We start from the raw sequence: 11,423 nt of genomic DNA, 5'->3' as shown, positions 1-11,423 counted from the left end.
AAGCCATTAGACCCAGAGGCCCAGGCTAATTCTCCAAGGGCAAAGGTTTCAATCCCACCTTGGCATCTCTGAGAATGGAGGGTAAGGAACCAGGATGTGCTCCTGTGGACACTGAGGTGCAAAGTGAAAGCATGTCATTCTGAAACTGAGCATGGACATCACTTGATCATTCCACAAGAGAAGGTGAACAACAGTCCTCCACTTGCACATATCCCATGAATGTAAACACGTCCTGAGCTCAGACAGATGGCGAGGAACTCAGGTTAAACAGTCTGAGGTATTTGAGGTTTCTGTAAAGGTGCCAACTTTAAAAGACAGTAGACTAGTGTTTCCTACTAGAATCCTGTGGTGGGTGGGTGGGATGTGGAGACGGGCAGCAGGCTGGTCCAAAATGCAGTACACTAACACGCATTGTCATCGGCATAACCAAATGAGGGAACAAACCCAAACCTATCCCCAACCCTCCCATGACATTGCATAACCCGATGAGCTCCCATACACATGATGTATCATCATTGAACACTGTCACTTTGGGAGAGATGTCCTTTTAAGAATTCAATGCAAAATGAGCCAGATAATGGGATTTTAACACATGACTACAAGTCTCTAATTATTAGCTTCTCAGAGATTCAGGCTGCCTTATGAGGAAGGATTGAGCAGGTTGGACCTGCACAAGTGGAGTTTAAAAGATCGAGGGTTGTACTCTCATTAAAACATAAGATTCTGAGGGAATCTTAACAGGGTAAATACAGTGGAGATATTTCCCCTCATGGGAGAATCTAGAATCTAGCAGCGTTTCAGAATAGAAGGTTAAGAGAGAGAGATGAGAAACAGTTTCTTCTCTCATTGGGTCATTGCTGTTTGAAATTCTCTCCCCTCAGGGGGCAGAGGAGGCTGGGCCATAGAAAGCATTCAAGGCCAGATTCGACTGATTTCTGATGGACAAAGGAGTCAAGGATTATGGGGGACAAGCTAGAAGGTGGAGTTCAGAACAGGATCAGAGGATGGAGAAGCCTATTCCTGTACACTCTTATGGTCATGTTGAAGATTCTGATGATTTTATAACATAGATTAGAATGTTTTAAATAAATACATAGTGGTATTAATGTTTATCATAATTTCTGCACTTTTGTTTCTGGTAGAAGTCAATTTACATATAATGTTTAATTAAAATTGAATGCAAATACATTTATTCCATTTAGTAGGAAAAAAGTAGGAAACTATTTATACATTTTTTTTTTTTATATTTTTTTCTTTTTTTTCTTTTTTTTTTGTTTCCACACTACCACCTAAGTGCGGTAGTGCTTATTTTATCCCCAGCACCCATGGTGTGTGTGTGCAGGTGTGAGACACAGTGAAAGACACACAGTGCACGAATCTTTATTCAAATTCCACCACCAGGAAGATAGGAAAACACCCGGGTGGCCAGTGACAAACACTGCCCTTCACATCAAGGGACAGTGCTGTGTGATCAAAACAGTGAGGGGGAGGGTAATTTATACATTTATTTATTTATTTTTTGACAAACACTGCCCTTCACAGTAATCCCTGTTGATTTTTATCTTTTTTTTCTTTTCTTTTTTATTCCTGTTCTTTTTTTTTTCTTATTAACCCCCACACTACCACCTAAGTGCGGTAGTGCTTATTTTATCCCCAGCACCCATGGTGTGTGTGTGCAGGTGGGAGACACAGTGAAAGACACACAGTGCATGAATCTTTATTCAAATTCCACCACCAGGAAGATAGGAAAACACCCGGGTGGCCAGTGACAAACACTGCCCTTCACATCAAGGGACAGTGCTGTGTGATCAAAACAGTGAGGGGGAGGGTAATTTATACATTTATAGAGACAAGTAGGTGGGATAGGATTAGTGGGGGAGGCGGAGTATAGCATTGGTGGGATAAGGTATCTAGGGTTCATGGAATCTTTCTGCCCTGCCTATAGTATTCCATAGTTGGAACGTTTAGCCACTGCTTACGAGCCAATGTCATTCCACATCAATTGTCTTTTGACACCTCACTTCTCACCTCGAAAGAACTTATCTGAACATTTGAGGTGTTGCTGATTGAGTATGTTCTTGACTTGATGAACCATTTCCGAACTTCATCACTCACCTTCAACAAAATGAGGACAATTAAGTCAGTCACAAGAGATTAGGTTAAGCCTGTGGAGAACCCTCGTTGGACCCAGCTCACACAACTGTGGCCATTTCTGGTCTTCACAGTGTCAAAGCAAGACACAAACTATGGTGGAGGGGCAAAGATGAAGATTAACTAGAATGACATCAGAACTGAGGAGCAAAGCAGGAAACATTGAAGAGGTTTGAACCAAAAGAGAAAATGCTGGAAAATCTCAGCAGATCTGGCAGCATCTCTAAGGAGAGAAAAGAGCTGATGTTTCGAGTCTAACTGACCCATTGTCAGCTTTGACAAAGGGTCAGTTAGACACGAAACGTCAGCTCTTTTCTCTACTTCCAGATGCTGCCAGACTTGCTGAGATTTTCCAACATTTTCTCTTTTGGTTTCAGATTCCAGCATCCGCAGTAATTTGCTTTTATATATTAAAGAAGTTGGGTCTGGCTTCCCCAGAATAGGGGAGGTTGAAGGGTGACTGTTGAGTGAAGGACATTGTACTTCTATTCATGGAATAGCTACAGAACATGTGCCCAAGGAGCTATGACATAGTCATGTCAGGTCACATGGGACTGGAACCTGAATGTGTAAAGTTCTGGAAAATTCTTCTTGTTTGTTGTATAAAGGCCTTTAATGTTCACTTGCAAGATTGCAGATTTGATCTTACTACAATGACTTGATGGAGGTCTCCAAGATTGTGAAAGGGGTTCATAGATCAAACTTGGTGGTGATGTTTCAACTTGCAGGCCAGGCAAGAAGTAGAGGCCACAAAAAATATAAATTTAAGTACAACTAAATATAAAAGAAATATACACATATAATTCCACTTATCAACCAACTGGCACTCTCCTTGCTCACAGTCTAAAATATTTGCATTGGTATTCTTGCAAAAAGTCCTGATGAGTGCATGTGGAAAGGCTTTGGCATAATGTATCATTTTTCAGCAATGCTCAACTTAGATAATCACTAATGAATCAATAAGGCCATTCAAGACAAAAGTCTTTTTCCAGAGAGTGGGAAGAATGTGGAGCTGACCACAACAGGGAATAGTTGAGGTGTACTGTTAAGGGAAGGCTAGATAAACACACAAGGGAGAAGGCAATGGAAGACTCTGTTGATGGGATTAAACAAGAGGGATACGTTTAAGAAGAGGGGGAGGAATATGTTTTTGTGGAATCTAAGTCCTGGCATAAACCACTTGGATTGAGTGGGCTTTGCCTCAGTGCAATTACTTTCTAATACATTGTAAGATAACTTTCCAAAATATTGGACAGTCAAAGAAAAGTAAGTACCTCCATTTATATAGCAACATGTGGGCCATGCAACTTCATGGTGTCACATGTTACTTGGAAGGAGTAAATGTTTCTGCTGTTATGAACCAGGCCAGACCCTCTCAAAATACTTTAAGACGATAGCCTCGTCCCTAAATCTTTCTTATTTTAATGGCAGATGTGAAGTGGGTGTTCCAGGTGTGATGCAACTGGTCAAACCACTTGGCTTTAAGCAAAACACAATTTATTTAAACACTACAGTTGGACCACGAACAAAACAAAGCAGAATTTAGAATTACTTAACCATTGGAAAACTTGACTAACCCGATACCTTAACTATTACTAATTAACTGTTCCAATACAGTAACATCTCTCAGCTCCTTGGCTAAATGATAAATTCAAACACAGATTCTTACATGCAGAAAGGAACAACATCCAGAGAGAGATTTCAGAGAAAGTCAGAGGAATCCTTTACTGAAGCTTGCATCTCCTGGAATCGCACATCTTGTGACTGCTAGAGCTAAAACAAACTATGAAAAACCTGAATTGGGAGAACTGGCCACTCCCATTCCATTGTTAAACTGGACTGTTTGGCAGCTCTGCCTTTATGACCTCTCTTCAATAAAAGGAAGGACAAAGTAACCTTTTTAAAGTGATAGCATTGTCACACCACTATTTCAGGCAAAACATGACTCTAGTTCAGTGCATTGAAATAACACCAGAGTTTGGGGTAAGCCATCTCAGACTTGAGAGGTTGTTATGGGCATACAATAGGGAGACACCTGTACTCTGGCATAAAGAAAACATCAGCTGAGTTTTAACAGGTCACAGGATACAGCATCCTCTGCAAACCTTAACTTCAGCGGTAATGGTCATGAAGGAGTGTCACATCCCAAAGGGATGCAGTTTAAAACAAGGTGGTTATGTTGCAGCTGGAAAGGGTGCTGCTGAGGCTACACGTGGAGTACATCTTATCAGTTTTGTTCTCCTCACTTGAGAAAGGATGTACTGGTACTGGAGTGGGTGCAAAGAAGGATCACTGGATTGATTCCAGTATTGAGAGGGTTGGAGAGATTGAGTGGACTGGGATGATACTCATTGGAATTTAGAAGAATGAGGGGGAGTCTTACAGAAATATTTTAAATTATGAAGGGAATAGATAAGATGGAAACAGGAAGGTTGTTTCCACTGGCATGTGAAAGTGGAACTAGGGGGCACAGTCTCAAAGTAAGTGGAACAGATTTAGGAGGAACGTCTTCTCCCAAAGGGTTGTGAATCTTTGGAATTCCCTTCCCAGTGAAGCAGTTGAGGCTGCCTTGTTGAAGGTTTTTAAGCTGAAGATAGATAGGTGTTTGAACAGTAAAGGAATTAAGGGTAATCAAGATGGAGGATGGGAAAAATTTCTGGCTGTAAGAGCTGTTCCTTTTTTTGAGGTATTTTAGGTGTTGGAGGTGATTTCCTCAAATTCCAGGAGCAGCAATTACTGTTTTATATGCTGTTGCATTATTTTGGAACCTTGGAAAAAAAAGTCAAAACAACAGCAGTTTTAAAAGGGAGAAGAGCAGACAAAGGAAGCAGATGGTGAGGACAATGCAGGAGAGAGAGAAAGAGAGAACCTGCACAGTTACCGCCTTTGCTGTTTTTGAATTCATGTGTCGCTGGATATCGGAATGCATCTGGGAAAATTAACAAACTGTGAATTTCACAACTAATCTTGGAGGAACCGGTTTGGGCGAAGTTCACAACACAGAATCAGATAAGCTAATTGTTGTTTTAAGTCTGCCCAAGAGAAAGGCTGTATAAGTGAGTACAGTGGATTCTTTCTTGATTATATGTTTTTGGAGATAAGTCTCTTGATTAAACTTAAAATATAAGCCATAGCTATTAATTTAACCTGGGGCAGTGTTTTGTAGAGGAATAAGACGGTGTTATTTTCTGGCTCTGTAGATTGTGAAGGAGCAAAAATGGCCTTTGCAGTGATATGTACTTCTTGTCAGATGTGGGAGTTTAAAGAGAGTTTAAGGGTTACTGTGGATTATATCTGCCATAAATGCTGTTGGATGCGAATCTTATCAGATCGAGTGGATCGGTTGGAGCAACAGATAGAAGCGATGAGGAATTTGCAACAGCAACAGTATGTGATGGATGACAGTTATAGGAAGGGGGGAATGTCTCAGATACAGTCACATAGATGGGTTAACTCCAGGAAGGGTAAAAGAGGTCGGCACCTCGGGCAGGAGTCTTTTGTGGATATACCCATTTCAAACAGGTATGCTGTTTTGGAAAATGCAGGGGGTGATGGATTCTCAGGGGAATGTAGCACGAACAGACAAATTTCTGGTATTGAGACTGGCTCTAATGCAACGAGGGGTACATTGGCTTCCAAGAGATCAATTGTGTTAGGGGATTCTGTAGTCCGAGGTACAGACAGATGTTTCTGTGGCCAGCAGAGAAAAAGCAGAATGGTGTGTTGCTTCCCTGGTGCCAGGATCAAGGATGTCTCAGAGAGGGTGCAGAATGTTCTCTCGGGGCAGAGGGGCCAGCAAGAGGTCATTGTCCACATTGGAACCAACGAGAGAGGAAGGGAAAAGGTTAAGATTTTGAAGGGAGATTACAGAGAGTTAGGCAGAAATTTAAAAAGGAGGTCCTCAAGGGTAGTAATATCTGGATTACTCCCAGTGCTACGAGCTAGTGAGGGCAGGAATAGGAGGATAGAGCAGATGAATGCATGGCTGAGGAGCTGGTGTATGGGAGGAGGATTCACATTTTTGGATCCTTGGAATCCCTCTTTGGGTAGCAGTGACCTGTACAAGAAGGACGGATTGCACCTGAATTGGAAGGGGACTAATATACTGGCAGGGAAATTTGCCAGAACTTCTTGGGAGGATTTAAACTAGTCAGGTGGGGGAGTGGGACCCAGGGAGATAGTGAGGAAAGAGATCATTCTGAGACTGGTACAGTTGAGAACAGAAGTGAGTCAAACAGTCAGGGCAGGCAGGGACAAGGTAGGACTAATAAATTAAACTGCATTTATTTCAATGCAAGGGGCCTAACAGGGAAGGCAGATGGGACTGGGATATCATAGCAATTACAGAAACATGGCTCAGGGATGGGCAGGACTGGCAGCTTAATGTTCCAGGATACAAATGCTACAGGAAGGATAGAAAGGGAGGCAAGAGAGGAGGGGGAGTGGCATTTTTGATAAGGGAAGCATTACAGCTGTGCTGAGGGAGGATATTCCCGGAAATACATCTAGGGAAGTTATTTGGATGGAACTGAGAAATAAGAAAGGGATGATCACCTTATTGGGATTGTATTATAGACCCCCTAATAGTCAGAGGGAAATTGAGAAACAAACTTGTGAAGAGATCTCAGCTATCTGTAAGAATAATAGGGTAGTTATGGTAGGTGATTTTAACTTTCCAAACATCAAGTGGGACTGCCATAGTGTTAAAGGTTTAGATGGAGAGGAATTTGTTAAGTGCATACAAGACAATTTTCTGATTCAATATGTGGATGTACCTACTAGAGAAGGTGCAAAACTTGACCTACTCTTGGGAAATAAGGCAGGGCAGGTGACTGAGGTGTCAGTGGGGGAGCACTTTGGGGCCAGCGACCATAATTCTATTCGTTTTAAAATCGTGATGGAAAAGGATAGATCAGACCTAAAAGTTGAAGTTCTAAATTGGAGAAAGGCCAATTTTGACGGTATTAGGCAAGAAGTTTTGAAAACTGATTGGAGGCAGATGTTCGCAGGTAAAGGGACGGCTGGAAAATGGGAAGCCTTCAGAAATGAGATAACAAGAATCCAGAGAAAGTATATTCCTGTCAGGGTGAAAGGGAAGGCTGGTAGGTATAGGGAATGCTGGATGACTAAAGAAATTGAGCATTTGGTGAAGACAAAGAAGGAAGCCAATGTCAGGTATAGACAGGATAGATTGAGTGAATCCTTAGAAGAGTATAAAGGAAGTAGGGTATACTTAAGAGGGAAATCAGGAGGGCAAAAAGGGGACATGAGATAGCATTGGCAAATAGAATTAAGGAGAATCCAAAGGGTTTTTCAAAATAAATTAAGGACAAAAGGGTAACTAGGGAGAGAATAGGGCCCCTCAAAGATCAGCAAGGTGGCCTTTGTGTGGAGCCACAGAAAATGGGGGAGATACTAAATGAATATTTTGCATCAGTATTTACTGTGGAAAAGGATATGGAAGATATAGACTGTAGGGAAATAGATGGTGACATTTTGCAAAATGCCCAGATTACAGGGGAGGAAGTGCTGGATGTCTTGAAACGGTTAAAGGTGGATAAATCCTCATGACCTGATCAGGTATACCCGAGAACTCTGTGGGAAGCTAGAGAAGTGATTGCTGGGCCTCTTGCTGAGATATTTGTATCATTGATAGTCACAGGTGAGGTGCCGGAAGACTGGAGGTTGGCAAACGTGGTGCCACTGTTTAAGAAGGGCGGTAAACACAAGCCAGGGAACTATAGACTGGTTAGCCTGACCTCAGTGGTGGGCAAGTTGTTGGAGGGAATCCTGAGAGACACGATGTACATGTATTTGGAAAGGCAAGGGCTGATTAGAGATAGTCAGTATGGCTTTGTGCGTGGGAAATCATGTCTCACAAAGTTGATTGAGTGTTTTGAAGAAGTAACAAAGAAGATTGATGAGGGCAGAGCAGTAGATGTGATCTATATGGACTTCAGTAAGGCGTTCAACAAGGTTCCCCATGGGAGACTGATTAGCAAGGTTAGATCTCATGGAATAAAGGGAGAACTAGCCATTTGGGTACAGAACTGTCTCAAAGTTAGAAGACAGAGGGTGGTGATGGAGGGTTGTTTTTCAGACTGGAGGCCTGTGACCAGTGGAGTACCACAAGGATTGGTGCTGGGTCCTCTACTTGTTGTCATTTGGATGCGAGCATAAGAGGTACAGTTAGTAAGTTTGCAGATGACACCAAAATTGGAGGTGTAGTGGACCCTGAAGAAGGGCTTATGCCCGAAATGTCGATTCTCCTTTCCCTTTGATGCTGCCTGACCTGCTGTACTTTTCCAGCAACACATTTTTAAGCTCTGATCCCCAGCATCTGCAGTCCTCACTTTCTCCTACATATTTTTATTAGCCAAGACAGAATATAAGAGCTAAGAGATTTAATGCTGGTTAGGCCACAGTATTTCATGTAGTTCTGCCTTTCACATTGTAGGAAGGATGTGACTGCACAGAAAGGGTGGTGAGGAGACTCACGAGGATGTTGCCTCAGCTGTAATGTCTGAGCTTTGAGGAAAGACTGGAGGGACTGCGCTTATTTTCCTTGGAGCAGCAAAGGTTGAGAGGGGACCTGATAGAGGTGCATCAGATTATGTGGGGCATGGATTGGGTGGATAGGAAGGTGCTTCGTCCCATTGGTAGAGAGGCCAGTTACATAGTTTTAAGGTTAAGAAGTAGAAAGCTAAGAGGAGAAATAAGGAGCAATATTTTTACCCAGAGGGTGCTGGAGGTCTGGACTTTACTGCCTGAAAGGGTGGTTGAGTCAGAAACTCTTGTAACATTGAAGCGGTATTTAATATTCACTTGCCATTGCTGTAGCCACCAGGGCATTGGGCCAAGTGCTGGAAAATGGGATTAATGTAATCAGAACTGTATTGACTGGATGGACACGATGGGCTGGATGGCCTCCTTCTGTACTATATGTGTCTATGAGACTATGAGCTATGATGAACAGAGATAAATAGAGCATAAATATCAGTACAAACTAAATGATCTATATCTGTGCAGAACTTTACATGTAACTCTCTGTGACATGATGGATCTTTGTGTCTTTCACTGAAATTAAATGACTCCAGACTGCTAACTTCTATTAAGTATTCATCAGACTGCTGGCAGTGAGAGTTACTGGGCAGTTACTTTGTCACACAGCTAATGTCTGACCCACACCCAGTTCTACTGGTAAAGTTATCCTTTCCAGATTCACAAATATCGTATGGATTGGAGAGTCTGTAATGGAGACAGCCTTACCTGGTGACTGGAAATACAGTAGACCATGAAAATAAACAGGCCCTGGAGAGTGTTGATGACAGTGAATAGGTAGGAGAGGAAAATGGTGCTTTCATTGAAATGAAATATCCCAAAGATCCAAGTGCATTCCAGTACAAATAACCGTGCAGCTGCCTTAAGAGTCAAGGTCCTGTCAAAAAGGGACAAAATATAAAGAATATTCATATCAATCCATCTTATCATAATGAAAAAAAAGGAACCCATTTGTACACTGCTTTTCGCTATCTCAGAATATCGCAAAGAGCATAGCAGCCAGTGAAAACCAATTGCAATATTAACACTATTGCGATGTGGGAAACGTGGCAGTCAGTTTGTATGCACAAGCTCCTGTCAATAGCACTGTGATAACCTTCTTTTGGTGTTGTTACCAGAGAAATGATTAATGGCCAGTACATGAGGGAAGCGTTTTGTCATAACTGTGTGATGGGATCTTTAACATCCAGCTCAGAGAGCAGACTGAACTTCAGTTTGTTGCCTTATCTGAAAGCGGGTACCTCTGACAGTGAAGTACTCCCTCTGTATTGCACTGGGGTCTAACCTCAGCCCTGCACCATCCAGCTTTCAATACGAAGGTAGAATAGAGAGAGCATCACACAGAGATCTCATTTCAGCCAATGCTGCTGGGCCACAGTGAATTGTGCTGTGATCTGAAGGCAGCAGGCCACAAATTTTCTGAAAGGTACTCACGTGGTGTCTTTAATCTTTGAGACATTCACATCACGTTTGGTCAAATGATGCCTCAGTAAGCAGAGTGTCCAGACATACAACACCATATTCACCTGGAGAGGGAGTGAAACAAAGTTTGGGAAGCAAAGGCAAAACGTTGTCTTTGAAATTCGCAGCACAGAATGCTCTGTCTAACTATCCCAATTATTTGTCTTCCAATCTTTCTCCTTGCACTTAATGGTTGGTCATTGCTGGGATGTTGGCATATCTGGCCCGGCCAGCACTTGTTGCTCATCCCTGACTGCCCCCCAAGAAGGTGGTGGTGAGCTGTCTTCTTGATCTTCTGTAGTCCATGTGATGTGTTAAACATGAGAGATTAATAGTTGCTCAGATAGAGTCCAGCCAAATACCTTTTTGATTTAATTCAATGGATGCCCGTTGACTCAAACCACACTGCTATCTTCATCCTTATAATACAGCCACTGAGGAAGAAAATGGTGGTATGGTGGTATTATCACTCACTCAGCAAGCCAGAGACTTAGAAAATGGCCTATGGTCTTGGGCACAAATTCCACCAAGGTCGATAGTGAATTCTATCAATTGTCATTAAAAGATATACTGTCAAAACGTGCCCAGACAGGTTCATTAAAATATCTACACCCTGTCTAGTTTTTATTAATTATCCCTTAATTAACATAGGTAACCTGTTTTATTTGGTCTCAGGTGTACCTGCCAACATGATAACATTGTATTCATTCCCTGAAAGAGTGCTTTTTCTGTTTGAAACAACCGAATGTATGTTAGGGTGGTTTAGCTCAGTTGATTAGACAGCTGGTTTGACTTACAGAGTAATGTTAACAGTGTGGGTTCAATTCCTACACCAGCTGAGGTTACTGTGAATGTCCTGCCTTATCAATCTCTTCCCACCCCTAATATGAAAGAGCAGCTCTCTGGTCTGGTAAGACTATGACAACTTTACCTTGATAATTGAGTGTCTTCCTTAGGTGGTGAAGTGATTTAATAACACCAGCAGTATCTTGAGTCAAGTGTAGGCCAGACCAGGTAAGAATGGCAGATTTCTATCTTGATGGAAAATGCAACAGCTTTATGACAGTTATTACTGAGATCCTGATTTTATTCCAGATTTACTAATTAGTTGAATTTTCAGTTCCCCCACTGCCTTAGTGAGATTTGAACTTTCACACCTTCTTTGCTCGATGGCTTTGCCTATGACTCCTTTTCCACCTCCTTTTGTCTAAAACTCCTATCTTCTCTGCATCATGTCCCTGTAAGTTTAA

The 11,423-nt window shown here is 42.1% G+C and overlaps 1 pseudogene across 1 annotated transcript in view; it reads right to left on the bottom strand.

Annotated features, from left to right (window-relative positions):
- Positions 1-566: 566 nt before the first annotated feature.
- LOC122552194 (adhesion G protein-coupled receptor E3-like) overlaps positions 567-11,423 on the bottom strand; it is a 53,054-nt pseudogene continuing 42,197 nt past the window's right edge. Inside the window, exons 16-18 of the transcript XR_015754410.1 lie at positions 10,147-10,238; positions 9,421-9,589; positions 567-2,115 (exon numbers count right to left, since the gene is read on the bottom strand). The product of XR_015754410.1 is annotated as an adhesion G protein-coupled receptor E3-like (transcript). The remainder of the gene's footprint in view (positions 2,116-9,420; positions 9,590-10,146; positions 10,239-11,423) is intronic.

This window comes from Chiloscyllium plagiosum, unplaced genomic scaffold (genome assembly GCF_037043375.1).
Source record: "Chiloscyllium plagiosum isolate Xiang-an unplaced genomic scaffold, Cpla_swu_hap1 HiC_scaffold_45, whole genome shotgun sequence".
Lineage (NCBI taxonomy): Eukaryota > Metazoa > Chordata > Chondrichthyes > Orectolobiformes > Hemiscylliidae > Chiloscyllium > Chiloscyllium plagiosum.
Note: the sequence above shows the minus strand (reverse complement) of the source record. Positions and strands in the feature narration are given on the sequence as shown.